At 37.2% G+C, this 16,676-nt stretch overlaps 1 pseudogene; it reads right to left on the bottom strand.

The window, feature by feature from the left end:
- Positions 1-15,930: 15,930 nt before the first annotated feature.
- On the bottom strand, positions 15,931-16,074 carry LOC150010500 (U1 spliceosomal RNA; annotated as a pseudogene).
- Between the last annotated feature and the right edge of the window lie 602 nt (positions 16,075-16,676).

Genomic DNA, 16,676 nt, shown 5'->3' with positions numbered 1-16,676 from the left:
CTGGAGCCAGCTTTTCCCACAGTCTCTGGTGTGGGACTCTGAGCTGTTTGAGAATTCTAAATCCAAATCTAGCCTTCTAGAATATGAAGGCATTCCTGCCAAAGCAAAAGGAAAGGCTATATCTTTATCTTAACCGTCTGTTAGCTTGGTTTGTAAATTTTAAATATGTAAACAATACATGGGCCTTCCTTTGTGCTCTTGTAGTAGTTCTGCAAAGGTGAGGGGCAAACCTGCTGAAATCATTCTGGTAACCTTTGTTTCTGCCTTATAGTTTTAAAGAAGATATATTAGGGAAATACGGTTTCAAAGCCCTCTGATCCCATCTGTACCTTTCATCGCAGTGTTTCAAACTGCTTGTAAACATTCCATAAGCCACATTAGCACAGGGATAATTCCTCTATGGAAAAACCACGTCCCAAGTAGCTGCTTCAGAGAACCCAAAGGCCAGCGACAGGAGATGGCCTGACCTCGTTAGATGAGCTACAACTCCCTCTAACGTTTCAGGAGGAGCATGTTGCTGTCTTAACTATATTAATATTGAACCTAACTGCTCTTGTATGTGACCTTCCAAATGATTTACCTTGTTCTACAAAAACAAAGCTATGTTCACTCTACTGAAGGCTTATATTTTCAAACTGGTCCAAGACTGTATTTTTGTAAAAAGTTAGAATTTGAAACTACTCTGGTTCTTTCTCTCTCTCTCTCCTTTTCTTCTCTCCTTTCTTCCTGAAGACAGGGTACATAGACATTTGTTCCCAGAAAAAGAAAGTTATTGGGAATTTCTTTTGTCCTGAAAATAAACGAAGCTTTTTATGGGAAGAAAGCAGGCTAAGTTATGGACATGGAGTCCAGGACTTTGACTGTCATCCAATTTCTAAGAGGGTCCCATCATGCACTTTTAAGCAAATTCTGTAGTTCTTTCTTAATCTCTAGCTACACAGAGCTGACCCTTCTCTCCTGCTGCCCAAAGGAAGTGGCTATCTGCATAAACTGAATAAGGGCAGAAAAGTACAGAATGTCATGTGAATATGTTTTATTCATGAGAAACAGTATGAAAGCAGAGTACAGTGAAGAAAGGACTATTGGTCACAGAGGGTACTTTTTTCCAGCCACACCCACATACTGACAACAATCTCAGCCAGTTGTGTTTTCTCTGATTACAAAGAGGTGAAAGACAAAAAATTCTGGCTGCACCCGAGTCCCACTTCACATAAAAGGGATATTTTTGGACACAAGACTCATGGGGAGCAAGACTGAGAGATAGTCACAAAGACAAAGTTCCCTTCCTGTTCTAAATTCTAGAATTAAAAATTTTTGGAGTGTTTGGAAGTAAGGATGCTCAGCTGAAGAGAACTTTTCTATGTTAACGTCGAAATTGTGGCATAGCCCAGTCATTCTGAGGTTGAATTTGATACTTTATCTTAATCTGGGCTTACGTCAGCTGTGGCTTTACAGTATTACAAAAATAGATAGGATTTTAAAAAATTTATTAGCTTTGTTGGATGAATACAAGAGCTAGGAAGAGATATCTTTTACTGGCATTGAAAAAGCTTGACCAATACTTTTTTTTAATTTTATTTGAATTACTCATTTAGTTACCTCGGTTAGGAGAAAGAAGTATAAATTCCAAAACTAAAGATAATTGAAGGTAAATCTTTCAGTGTTATACCAAGAACAGGGCTATGAGGCATCTGGCTGGTGTCTATTTCTTTGCAGACAAAAGGTGGAGTGGGATAAACATGTTGAGCACTGATAGAGAAGCTTATGTCTCACAAAATGGAAAGGAAGACTGACTGACGGAAGGAGAAGAGGCAGCTCCATTCGTTCCTGCCCTAAGTAATCACTCTGCCCTCTGGCTGGCACCAGCCTCTCACCACTCAACCTTTGAACCCATACCTGGCTAGAGAGACTCACCTTTATCCCCTTTATCCCACGCTCCAGCCTTATAAAGCCGCCTATTCAATAAAATGTTGTAAAGAGGCTCACTTTCTTCATATCAGTCCAGCAACTGACAGAAGTGTTATACTCATCTTGATGTTTGGAAAAATATTCATAGATTGTGTATATGGATCCTCCATCACCAGAATGAAAAGACTGAGTTCCTGTGTGTTTCTCACTCACTCTTGTGGTAACTAAATCATTGCAGAAATAGCTCTTTATGTGGAATGTTTTTAAAAAATAAAAAATATGCCCTGGTGAGGTAGCTCAGTTGGTTAGTGTTGTATCAATATGCCAAGGTTACGAGTTCAATCCCTGGTTAGGGAACATACAAGAATCAACCAATGAATGCAATGGAAAAACAAATCAATGTCTCTCTCTCTCTCCCCATCTTCCAATGAATGAACGAACAAATGAATGAATGAATGAATGATATTGCAGTTGTTATTGCAAATGTCTCCGTGACATTTTTTCCCCGGAATCTCCCATCTTGGTCCTAAGACTAGATGCAAATGGATTTCCCTTATGAAGAAAATCTAAAGATTTTTACTATGATATGCAAAATATATTGTGATTTTTCATAAGTGCTCTTAGGGTAGACCTGTTAGTAAATTTTGATTCCAAACCCAGCTTCCACAGATATATCTACATGACTAGTGTGGCTCAGGTGACACCAAAGAATGTAAGGTATATCTTTGCTACCTGCTCTGTCTCTCTTAACCTAAAATCTGGGAAGGTCACAAGTTAGTTTTTAGTAAGCCAACATGAAAATATTTTCACCTAAGTTTATATAACTTTCTGATTTCATTTCCATTAATAGTATCATTAAATGTATATGTATAAAAAGCTATGAATACAAATATTTCATACAGGCCTGTTAGTTAATAACTAGTATGTGTTTCTCACAAAATCCTGGAGCATAATCAAACTTCCTATTTCAATATGGAGTGGGAGCTCAGTTGGAAAATAAAGAGGAAGACTCATTATATAAAATTATAAAAGCCACCAGATCCCAAGCCCTGAATTGCTTCTGACCTCATTTCTCTATCACTATACCAAAGAGATATGCAAATATTTTTCATTGTGCTGATGGGTACAGTGGTAATAAATTAATGTTGGCAAGATATTTTGAAATAACAATGTAGAGTTTATTAAAGAAGCAAGAAACAGACAACCCTCTTGATTGGCCAGATTTTGTAAGATTACATAACATGTTTTTTTACATCAAAAAAACAGGTCAGACAACTTTATTATTTATTTATTTATTTAAAGATTTTATTTATTTCTAGAGAGAGGGAAGGGGAAGGAGAAAGAGGGAGAGAAACCTCAACATGCAAGAGATACCTCAATCAGTTGCTTCTTGCACAACCCCAAATGAGGACCTGGCCTGCAACCCAGGCATGTGCCCTGACTGGGAATCGAACCTGTGACCTTTTGGTTTGTAGGCCAGCACCCAATCCACTGAGTTCCACCAGCTTGGGTTAGGGATGATAACTTAAAAAAAAAATCTTCCTGTTACTTTCACAATAGCAAAAAGCAGTCTGAGCTAGCAATTACTTAAAATGTTTGAAGGGTCAAGCATCTGGGAGAATGAAAGTCAGATGATGTAGCCCCCACTTCTTTGTTCTAATCTTTCATTCAGCTAGCATTTACAGAATACACAGTGTGTGTCAGCAACATTCTACACTGTGTGGGAGATATAAGGATGTCTTACAAGGCAACACCTTTCACTAATGAGTTTGTAATTTATTAGAGGGGGTAATATATATATTTTACAATATAAGACAATGTAATATAGGTTATAAGAAAAGTGCAAAGCACAGTACTTTCCTGGGGCAAATGGGACATTTTGTGGGGAGTTGGCCTTTGAGCTGGCCATGAATAGAACAAGATCTTCCAGACAGAGGTAGCTGCCTGAGTAAACATGATCAAACTAACTCTCCTGCGAAGCTTTCTCTGACCCTCTCCCCACTCTTTTTTCCTTCCTGCCCCAAACAAAGGTCATTTGTGTGCTCCTTGTGCCTTACTGCATACTGTAATTTGTACAGATTTTCATTTTGACAAATATATTCTGTTGTTTGTTTTCTTAACACATTAGCCGGGTTTCTGACACAGTGTATCTACCCAATAAATACATGAGGGAGAAGGGAAATTAATTACAGGATACATTCAGGGATCAGTGAGTACTACAATTTGATTGGAATCAAAGGTTCATGAAGGAGAGCAGTGGGAATTAAAGCTACAAAAGTAAGTTGGAAAGTAGGCCCAACACTCGCAAATGTTGGTGAGTAAGGGGAGCTGTGGAAACTTGTCTGTGTTGCTGATGAGACTGTAAGTTGGTGCAACCATTTTGGAGAACAATTTATCAATGTCTAATAAAGTCAAACATACTCATAATTTGTGATCCATATATTCTAATTCCAGAGAAACTCTCTTATGTATACAAGGAGACAGATATAGAATATTCATAGCAAAAAGCTGGACACAAATTTGATGTCCGTCAGCAGGAGAAAAGATGGATAGCTATAGATATATTAATAATGAATAATGAACAACTATACTATTAGGTATATATGTTATATATTACATTAATATTATATATAATGAATAATAATAAATAACTATAGGTATGTCAACATGGTGAATATTATAAATATAATATTGAATGGGAAAGAAAAACCAAGGCTGCAAGAGAGTTCCTATGTTATCTTTTTAATAAAGATTAAAATACTGTAAGATATTATTATGTATTATTTAGGGATATATATAATGCTTGTGCAGAAGAATAGGGAATGAGATATGATCAAGGAAGTTTATATAAGGTATTCAACTTAGTTGATCATGTTCTATATCTTAAATTTAATGCGGGGTAAATGGGTATTTTGTTGTGCTATTTTAAATATAGTCTGCCTATCTTAAATAGTGCATAAAACTTTTTAAAAAGTTAGTTGGGCCCATTTTATGGTAGGGCTGGAATACCATGCTTAAGAGTTTAGATATCAGTTGGTAGTGAACAGAGAACTCTTTTATTTTTCAGATTAAATCATGTTTTAATTTTTCCATTACAGTTGACGTACATTATTATATTTGTTTCAGGTGTACCCCCAGGGATTAGACATTATGTAACTCACTAAGTGATCACCCTAATCAATCTTGCACCTGCCTGACACCATACATAGTTATTACAATATTATTGACTAAATTCCCTATGCTGTACTTTACATTCCCATGACTATTCTGTAACAACCCATTCGAATCCCTTAATCTCTTAACCTTTTTCACCCTTCCCCAAACCCCTTCCCATCTGGCAACTGTCAAAATGTTCGACAGAAAACTCTGCAGGCTCTTGGGCAAGTATTATTCAAGTCAGCTCAGATTAGCTCTACATAAGATATTGGGCAAAATCACAAAGATGTTGATGCTGTGTCACTAACTATGAGGTGGATTCCTTTTTCCCCTCTTCTTCTCTGACCATACACTGTTCCTTTAAATCATTAATAGCTTGCTTTCCTTTCTTAAAAGTCTAGGTATTTTCAGTTAGCTGATTTTGGGTTCTTCTGTCAACTCTTGATATTCTCTTCTATTTCATCTGTTCTTATAAAATCTCCTGAACACTCACTCTGTCCAGTTTTCCTGTTCTTACCTCCTGACCATTGATTTATTATGTTAATCCTTATTTTGGGGTATCTCATTTCCAGCCTTTAAAGGTCTCCTAAATTTACCTTTCCTACAAAACTTTCTTTGATTAAATCAAAACCTTCAATTAAAAAGTTTCAAGATAAATGTGTTTGCAACACAGTCGAAAACAAAGGACAACATTTATGCTACAATAATAGCTAATTACTAATACTTATCAAGCATTGACTATGTGCCAGACATTGTTCTAAACACTTGAGCTATAAGTGTTTACATGTAAACACTCATGTAATCCTCATAAACTTATGAAATGTGTGTTATTGTCATCCTCATGTAACAGATAAATTGAAGCAAAGGGAAGTTAAATAACTTGCTCAAGAATACTCTGCCAGAAGCAAATGCTAGAGCTTGGAGTCAACCCGGGCTGTTGGACTCTAAAGACCATAAAATTAATCCCACCTTATCAAGCTGCTTCTCCAGGTCAGTCAGGAGACCCCCAAAGTGGGAATAAATGTAGGCTGTCCTGTGGGATCTAGGTGAGAAGCTCTGGTCTCATTAAAAGGGGCAATAGCTAACAATAACAACAACAACAAAAAAGATGGGGGGAGTCTAATAACTATAGGAAAGTAGTGATTATTCCTCTCGCTTTCTCTGACTTTCTAACCAGACTTTTTTTCTTTGAGGATAAGACCCATGTCTAATTTATCTTCGAATTTCCAATGCCTTGCACAATGTCACATCTTTTGGAAGCATTTTATCAATGTGAATCAAATAAATCAACTTCATGCAATTAAGTAAACATAAATAATAGTTATAATTCTGTTCTTCAGGAAGTTCTATTTAGCTGAAAACTCTATTATTGTCATGGTCAAATAACTATTACAAATATAGAATGTATACTTCTTTTTTAGAAATAAATGTATTTTGGAAATATATGTATTGGATCATATTTTCCTTATGTTTTACATTACTATATTTGAGATTCTAGATAAAAATTTCTGATAAAATTACTAAACTACTAACTAATAAAACTTTAGCTTTACTAGCTGTCTTTATTTCTGTCTACCCATCTACCTCTCAGACACTGGCTAATTATCTATATAAAACTCCCAGTCATTTTCAAAAGAAAATGGAATATATTATAAATAATGTATAAAAATAAAATAATGTGCATGCACATATATATATGCTTATAAAAGCATGAATGTCCCAGAGATGTTCCCATTTAAAGGACTTTGTTTTTTAATTGGGTACATTACAGACAAAAAATAAGATTATTAACATGGAAGAGTTCTAGGCTTGTACTTTCCCCAGTACCTTCACCCAAATTAGATTGATGATGATGAGGCAAAGAAGGGGCTCGCTGGTCTGACTCTTTCAAGCTATGAAGCTAAGTTAAAGGTAGACTCTGCATATTCATAATGTCATGATACCCACATGTTAGACCAGTGGGAAAGACAAACTTAATTAAATTGAATTTAAATCTAGTAATAAGAGATAAACGTAAGAAACTTGAACCTGGCAGTTTTAAGTTAGAATTATACTACTTGTTTTAACATATCAATAATTTAATGTATCAGTAGGTAAAATAAAAATCCTTGGAATTAAAAATACTATTTGTTTTTTTTTATTGTATTTTTGCATTACCATTGAACCCCTTTATAACCCCCCTCCACAATCACCACACTGTTGTTCATGTCCATGAGTCTTTTTTCCTTTTTGCTCAATCTCTCACCCCCTAAGCTCCCCTCCCCACCATATCTGTCATCCTGGCTTTATCTATGAGTCTGTCTCTATTTTGTTTTTTAGTTCAGGTTCTTCATTAGATTCCACATATGAACAAACTGACTGGCGTATTTTACTTAGCATAATGTTCTCCAGGTCCATCCATGCTGTCACAAAGGGTAAGAGATATTCTTTTTTTACATCTGAGTAGTATTCCATAGTGTAAACATCCCACAGTTGTTTTATCTGCTCATCTACTGATGGATACTTGGGCTGCTTCCATATCTTGGTGATTGTAAGTGATGCTGCAATGAACATAGTTCATTTCAAATTAGTGTTTTGGGTTCCCTCGGATATATTCCTAGAAATGGGATGGCTGAGTAAAAAGGCAGATCCATTTTTAATTTTTTGAGGTATCTCCATTTTGCTTCCCACAGTGGTTGCACCAGTCTGCATTTCCACCAATGGTGCAAAAGGGTTCCCCTTTTTCCACATTCTTGCCAACACTTGTTGATTTATTGATGATAACCATTCTGACAGGTATGAGGTGATAACTCATTGTGGTTTCAATTTGCATTTCTCTGATAATTAGTGACATTGAGCATCTTTTTATATGTTTATTGGCCATCTGTATGTCCTCTTTGAAGAAGTGTCTATTCGGGTCCTTTTCTCATTTTTCAATTGAATTGTTTTTGGTGTTGATTTTTATTTCTTCCTTGATCTCATTTTTTAATAACATGTCATTTAGCTTCCATGTCTTTGTGTATTTTTCAGTGTTCTTCTTGTTATTGATTTCTACTTTCATAGTATTGTGGTCAGAGAAAATGCTTGAGGTTATTTCAATCTTTTTAAATTTATTCAGTCTTGTTTTGTGTCCTAACATGTTGTCTATCCTAGAAAACATTCCATGTGCACTTGAAAAGTATGAATAGTCTGCTGTTTGGGGGTGAAATGCTCTGAAGATATCAATTAAATTAATTTGATTTAGTGTGTCATTTAAAGCCACTATCTTCTTATCTGTCTGGAAGATCTATCCATTGAAGTCAACAGGGTGTTAAAATTTCCTACAATGACTGTATTTCTGTTGATCTCTCCCTTTATGTCCATCAAGATTTGCTTTACATATTTAGGTTCTTCTATGGTGGGTGCATAAATGTTTACTAGGGTTATATCCTCTTTTGGATTGTTCCCTTTATCATTATGTAGTATCCTTCTGTGTCTCTTACTATAGCCTATGTTTTAAATTTTATTTTGTCGGATATAAGTATTGCTACCCCAGCTTCTTTTTCCTTTCCATTTGCATGAAATATCTTCTTCCATCTCTTTACTTTTAGTCTGTATGTATCTTTTGATCTGAGGTGGGTCTCTTGGAGACAGCATATATCTGAGCTTTGTTTTTTTCAGCTACCCTATGTATTTTGGATGTAGCATTTAAACCATTTACATTTAAGGTGATTATTGATAGATATGTATTTATTGTCATTTTATTTTAAAACTGTTTTCCTATTTTTCTTTTTCTTCTTAAAGCAAACCCTTTAACATTTGTTGCAGTCCTTATCTGGGAAGCTCTTTATTTCTCTTCAATTTCAAATGATAGCCTTGCTGGGTAAAGTAGCCTTGGTTGCAGGTCCTTGCTTTTCATCACCTTGAATATTTCACACCACTCCTTTCTGGCCTGAAATGTTTCTGCTGAGAAATCAGGTGATAGTGTAATTGGAGATCCCTTGTAGGCTTTTAGGATTCTCTCCTTGTCTTTAAGCTTTGCCATTTTAATTATGATGTATCTTGGTGTAGGCCTCTCTGGGTCCATCTTGTTTGGGACTCTGCACCTGCTGGACTCATGTGTCATTTTTCTTCACCACACCAGGAAGTTTTTGATCATTATTTCTTCAAATAGGTTTTCAACCCCTTTCTCACTCCCTTTTCCTTCTGGTACTCTCATGATGAAGATGTTGCTATGCTTCATGTTGTTCCAAAAGTTTCTTAAGCTCTCCTCATTCTTTTTAATTCTTTTTTCTTTTTGTTGCTCTGTTTGGGTGTTTTTTTCTACTTTATCTTCCAAATCACTGATTCAGTCCTTTGCTTCATCTAACCTATTGTTTATTCTTTCCAATGTATTATTTATTTCAGATATTGCATTTTTTAAATTTCCAACTGGTTCTTTTTATTGCTTCTATGTCTTTTTTCATGCTGTCAGGTATCCTTATAATCATTACTATAAACTTTATATCTGATAAATTACTTGCCTCCCTTTCATTTAGTTATTCTTCTGGAGGATTCTCTTGTTTTTTCATTCAGGGCCCATTTCCTTGTCTTCCCACTTAGGGTACCTCTTTGTGTTTGTTTCTGTGTAGGTATATCTATAGACTGTGGTGTATCTCTATGTCACATGCTGCCTATGACAAGCCCTGGGCAACCTGTTTAGAGCTATCAGCAATCCACAGCTTTTGGGTCCCTCTCCTGGACCTGTTTGTGTGCAGAAAGAACCAGGCTGCACATCAAGGCTGGGGAAAGTCCTAAAGTCTCAGAGCTCCCTGATCTTCCTTAGTTGTTAAACTTAATCACTGAGATAACCTCCAGCTGTACTCCTCAGCAGCCCAGCTTAAGGTCCACAGGGTGGGGCAGAGTAATTCTTGTGGGAGGGGCTACTGTTTCCCCTCAGGGTGATGCCACTTGGAGGGAAGTGCTTTTTCTGCCTCAGAAAGATGGCCTCTGCAGTATTGGGAATGGCTCAGCACAGGAATCCTGGCAGCTAGTCCTTCAGTTCTCTCTCCCATACTCAAAATTACAGGAAGGGATCAAAATTGTCCTCAGCCCACTAACCTCATTCCAGGTACTCTTAGTAGATATTTGTGCTTCTGCTAATGAATTTCTCAACCCTTTTAAAAAAAATTTGTAAGGAACAGATAATATTCAACAGATATATCAATGCAACAAATAAAATATTTACACCATGTATAAAAAAACACATTTCTACTTCTTTACCTCCGCTGCCTTGCGGCATACCTCTTCAGGGGAAAGGCTAAGGGAGTAAACCCCGACAGAAAATCCGGAGCCGGAGTCCCTAAGGCGGTTTGACGTTGTAGTCAACACCGGCAACTCCTGCGGCGCACCTGAACCCAAGCTGTATCGACTCCGTCTTTCCCTTGGACCCTTCAGCTGCGAAGAGAGGGGGGGTCTGCTGCATGGGCAACAGCAGACCCTCCATATCACCCTGCCCAGGCTCTGTAGCTTCAGCTCCACTGGAGAGGACACTCCAGCGTCATCGCAAGATGTCGATTCAACACGGGAGGAGACATATACCGTGTCACTCCCGAGTCGGACTGCACAGCCATTCTCGGCGGTGCAGATAGACTCTTAAGAAGCTACACCATCGTCTCTCGAGACGGACGGCTGCCGACGACGACTTCTTTACCAATAGATTCTCATATAGAAACAAATTCCTTAAATTTATCAGCCGCTATAATGGTTAATTTTATGTACCAACCTGACTGGGCCACAAGGTGCCCACATATATAGTTAACTATTATTCTAGGTGTGTCTGTGAGGGTGTTTTGAATTAGGAGACTGAGTAAAAGCAGATTGACCTCCCCAATATGGGTGGGCCTCATCCAATCAGTTGAAAGTGTAAACAGAATAAAAAGCTGAATAAGAAAGAATTTTTCTCTGCCTGGATGTCTTTCAGTTGGGACATAGTTCTTCTCCTGCCTTTGGACTCTGACTCAGATGGGAATTTTACCATCTGCTATTTGGGGTCTCTAGTCACTGACAGCAGATCTTGATTTTTGCAGATTTTGGCTTCCAGTCTCCATAATCGCATGAGCTAATTTTTCATAATAAATCTATCTATCTATTTGTAGATCAATAGATCAGGCAGGGGAGAGAGAGAGAATAGATAATAGAGATGATAGATACCCTTTTGTATAACTGTGTCACTCATTCTTTCTCTCAAGAGCCCATACTAATACATCTACTAAATAAAATAAGATGTTGTTTTCTTAAGCTCAATTTGTTCACATTTCAAAAACTTCAGTTTAGTATCTCCATGTTTGATGAATCATAAAATGTTCTGAAATGCAATTCTGGGAGACTTTCCTAGGAAGTCAATGTGGTGCAGATAGAAATTGTGCTTGGGAGTCAGACTGATGTGGGTTGAATTCTGGTTGTGTCACTTACTAGCAGTGCGACTTTAGACAAGTCATTAAATTCCTCAAGATTTAGGATCCTTATTTGGCAATAGGGCTAGTAACTTATGTATCTTCAGGCTGTTGTATTGTTGTGGGAGGCTCGGTTCTTCTTGCTGACACAATAAAGAATTACAGATCAGCAAACCTATTAGTATGTAAGCAAAGTTTATTGGTGATACATTCTCATGGAAAAGAACAGACCTAGCCAAGGTGGGTGAGAAAGGCATAGGTGCTTGGTCTCTTTGTCTTGAGGAATTATATAATTTGTGGGGTGGGGTGAGGGGATTGCATAACAGTTTGGTGGAGAAGGTGGTGCACACTCTTCCAAGGGAGGGCATGACCTCCTAAGCATAAGTATGGGTGGAGGTCTGTTAACTCAGATTTTTATTTCACTCCAGACCACCTCTTGTTATCTAGTGAAAACAGGTACCAGGTATGTGGCTGGAGGCTTTTTCCTCAAGTACTATGTACCCCCTCCCACCCCTCCTCCCTCTTCTAATCTTCTGCCTAACAGTATCAACAAGTAAAGCACCAGCATAGTGCTGGAAATATCGGCACTCACTTAAAGTTAGTTCCTTTGATTGTGATCCTGAAGAAAACACATTATTACTTAGCCATCTGATCATGAAGCCAGCCTGCAAGAATGTGAGTTGGGGCTTGAGGGGTGGGTGAGTGGGAATGGTAGAATCAAACCAGTTTATTTCAATACACGGCCTGCGAGCTAAGTGTCGCTGGTTCGATCTTCCAGTCAGGGCACATCAGAGAAGGAAAACTCTGACTCCAAAAAACCTCCGCTGCCTTGCGGCATACCTCTTCAGGGGAAAGGCTAAGGGAGTAAACCCCGACAGAAAATCCGGAGCCGGAGTCCCTAAGGCGGTTTGACGTTGTAGTCAATACCGGCAACTCCTGCGGCGCACCTGAAGCCAAGCTGTATTGACTCCGTCTTTCCCTTGGACCCTTCAGCTGCGAAGAGAGGGGGGGTCTGCTGCATGGGCAACAGCAGACCCTCCATATCACCCTGCCCAGGCTCTGTAGCTTCAGCTTCACTGGAGAGGACACTCCAGCGTCAGCACAAGATGTCGATTCAACACAGGAGGAGACAGATACCGTGTCACTCCCGAGTCGGACTGCACAACCATTCTCGGTGGTGCAGATAGACTCCTAAGAAGCTACACCATCGTCTCTCGAGACGGACGGCTGCCGCCGATGACTCCAAAGTAAATATAAAGTCCATGATAAGTTGAATATTTTTTCCCTGCCAAAAAAATGTGGGTTGTGTCACTCAGTTATCATTGGAAATGCCATGATAATACCATGATTTTTGCTATAGTTTTCTTTTACTAACAGAAGCTCATGGGTACTTAGTTTCCAGGAAGAGAATGAGGTCCAGCAGTCTACCATTATTCCCATGTACAAATGGAGAACCTGAGATTTGGAAATGGTATCTTACCTGAAAGAATATAGCAAATCAGCCCTTAAGTTCAAATAGCTCTCCAGGCACAAAGGCAGCCAGTGATGTTGGGTCCTTTGTAGACTTATATGCCAAGTGCAGTGAGGATACAAAATAAAGAGAAGGCATTGGTCTACTTTCAATCTAAGATAAAAAGAGAATAAAGCTTGTCAGAAAAAGAAAAAATATAGAACACATCCTCTTAGGAATATACATATTTATATTGCAATTCCTTCAAGTCTTTGCTCAAATTTTACTTTCTCAATGCCACCTATCTTGATTACTCTATTAAGTACCAGAGTCCACCCCCGGCCCATTACTTCTAATTATCGATTTCCTGCTACATTTTTTACCTTATCTATATAATACCTAATATGTAATCGACACCTTTAGATTTAATTTTTATTATCTCTCCCTCTATGCACACACTAGAATATAAACTCCAAAAGTGTGAAATAATCTGTTTTAGTCATTGTTGTATCCCAAGTGTTTAAATAATACATGACGTATATGAGATACTGCATAAATATGTGTGGGATAAATAAGTTCTGAGAAACTACAGGAGAGTTTCCAGATAATGAAGTTATTATTTTTTTTAATATAATGAAGACATTTTGAACACATGCATTTGCTCCCTTCTCAAACCTTAGTAAAACAACAATAGAAGGATTTTTTTAAGAGGCATAATCCAACGAGGACAAAAAAAGTGGGAGAAGACACCACGATGAAATTTTGAAAGCTGGAAAACAGATAGATGAGTAATAGCTGCCTTAGTTATCTGTGGGAATAGATGTCAAGTACACACACACAAAAAAAATCCTTAAGACAAGAGGATCAAAATATTTCCTTGAACTATAATTAATATTCTTAAAAGAATAAGAGAAAATATTGCATTCATGGAACAAGATGCAATAAAAAGAAAAATTCTAAAAGAACTTCTGGAAATAAAAGTATGATAGCAGATCTTTAAAGTTCAATAAAAAGTTTGTAAGATGAAGTTGAGGAAGCCATCTAGAAAACCAATAAAAAGAAAAAGACATGGAAAATAAAAGAACAATATTTAAAAGCATGGAGGATCGATTCTGGAGATTAGAGTGAGAGAGAACAAAAAAAAAAAATGAAAATGAAGGAAGAAATTAATCATCTCCACCCCCAAATTTTCAGAGGGACAAGCATTTAAGATTGAAAAAATGCACCAAAAGTCCTTGATACTGGATGAAAATGGATCCATACCAAGGGACATCATCATGGTATTTTGGAAAACTGAGAACAAAGAGAATAACATAAAAACAGTTTTTTTCAATTAAACTAACAGAGAATGGACTTTTTAAAATAAGGAGAAATGAGGAAAGAGGAACACAAAGGATCCAGGAGCAGGGAATCCAACCTGGGAGAGAAGAAAAGGGCATCTCTAGAATGATGTTGAAGAGAATTCCCAGGATAAGAGCTGTGCAGCAGGCTTAGCAACAATTGCAGGTTGGAGCAAGTTAGAAGGTTCCAAGAAAGATTTCTTCCAGAAGATGAAATTGATAGAATACCCAATGTGACTAAATGTATTGAGAAGAGATATAGACAACTTGTTGAGGATGGGTTGAATTAATGATAGGTACACAGAAAACAAAACAAACAAAAAAGACATTTTAGATCCAGAGAAAACAAAAAGTTGTGCAAAAGTGAAATCACAGATCCATTACATGTCTATGTGTGAACAATATTTACATAGTGAGAGCAATATAAACACTGAATATCGATGTGATCAAAAATTACAACACAATTCTATTGGGAGGTCAGGGGAAGTGAAACATGTCCATGCCCATGTGAATGAGTGAGTGTGTGGTGGTGGTGATAGTGAAGAAGGTGAAAAACTCATCTTTCATAGTGGGAAGTCAATAAATAATGTGTAAACATTTTTAAAAGCAGTAAGTAGCGATATTAGCATGTCATTTAGAGACACAGAGATGCCAAAAAGAATACCAAAAAGAATCAGCTAAAAAGAGTTGAAAATGGTTACCTCTGAGAAGCAGAAAATGGTGACAAGAAGTGGATGGAGTACTGCTGTTTTCAAAATAAGCTTTATAAAACTATTTGACTCTTTAAACGACATACAAGTATAACTTAGGTTTAAAATAGAAACAAAATGCAAAGAAACTACAAGAGACTTTTCAAGTGAATAGACTTCATTGAGACACAGCTCCCACCCACCTAAACATTGTCTTCTCTCCTATTTCACCAACCTCCCCTGCACATCGCCACCACCTCAACCCTGAGACCAGGCTACCAAGAGAGGAAAGAGAGAGACTGCTTAAGTCTGGGATCTGACTGCCAGAATTCTGTTGGAGCTCTGGGTCATTTTTTAAATCCATTATTAGTAGATAACTTCTTCCTAGTCAATTTAAAGACTATCTACTGAAGTTACAAATATTAAAACAAGATGGTCTCTCCTAATGTATTTCCTTTTCCTTACGTTCCATATCTTGACTCCAAAACCCTTGATTCTAAATGCAGCTTATACTCCTTTCTTTAGGTTCTCCTTAGAAGCAAGGATGGCCTCATGGTCCATCTGCTTTTGGCAGATACTTATATTTGTCAAGTCTCCAACACTTGGCTAACAGACTATTTTGTTACCCTTTTAACTCATTGGGTTGCCTTCACCAAGAATAAAAGGTAGAGGTACTATTAGCTGTGGTTATTATTTTGTACAGGATACTACCTGTGTGTTTTTTCTTTCTCTTTAACTAACAATTATGCTGGTTCTGATTTTAAAACTGGCCCATGACATAAATAAGAGAACTATTTGGAGGACAAAGATAGGGTGACCCTGGTATATCAAGTGTGCTCATCTATTCATTGCACAGTACTCATAGGAGAAGAATGTCTCATTTTCACCCAGTTGAACACAAAACAAAATCTTTCACATTGTCCTTGGCTCTGACCTGGTCAACCCTCTTATTTATGATAGATAAGGTGTGCTTATCCTATTATTTTATTTTACTTTTGGTCCTACTAAACAAATTATGCAGTCAAGTTTCCCACTTTTGGGGAAATCAGAAGGGTCAGCACATGCAGAGTGCAATGGATAAGTCTCACCCTGGGAAAACCACCTCTGTGATCATGGTATCTCCCCTGCCAGGTTAGTAGATCCTATTTTCAATTACACGAAGTTAGAAGAGATATTTAATATCTTGGAAGAAGAAATTGTAATTCAAAAAGCTCTCAACAGTTTCCAAATTTAGAAATAACAAATAAATAAAATTTACCAGGAATACTTTTAAAGTCCCATGCTTATGTTAAAAATGTTAATTTCACAAACATAGCATGGGGAAGAGTAGCTTAAAAGTTCAAATTAAAAAAAGGCTATAAGTCTTGCTAACTGTAAGTTTAGTAAGTAACAGTGGGGAGTGTCTGGGGAATGACTGCTAAATAAAAAAATAAATGAATAAGCAAATGTTTTTGCACCTGAAACTAATATAAAGTAATATTGAATATCAACTGTAATTAAAAAATAAATAAATAAGTGAAATGCGTGGCGGTGGGGAGAAAATGTCACAATCAAACAGAGTTATAAAGAGCAAATAAACAGCAGTTAAATAACAGACATTAAATGCTGCTCATATGTCAAATAATAACAAGAATGCTGTTCCTAGAATTTGAAACATTGATGAGTGAGATTGTTATGGCATTAGAATTCTTTTAGACTAAAAATGAACCTAGTGCAGATTAATAGTTATGTTTATTAAAAG

The sequence above is a fragment of the Furipterus horrens genome, unplaced genomic scaffold, assembly GCF_987537825.1.
Source record: "Furipterus horrens unplaced genomic scaffold, mFurHor1.1.pri manual_scaffold_5, whole genome shotgun sequence".
NCBI classification, from domain to species: domain Eukaryota; kingdom Metazoa; phylum Chordata; class Mammalia; order Chiroptera; family Furipteridae; genus Furipterus; species Furipterus horrens.
The sequence above is the reverse complement of the archived record's forward strand: the minus strand, read 5'-3'. Positions and strand labels throughout refer to the sequence as shown.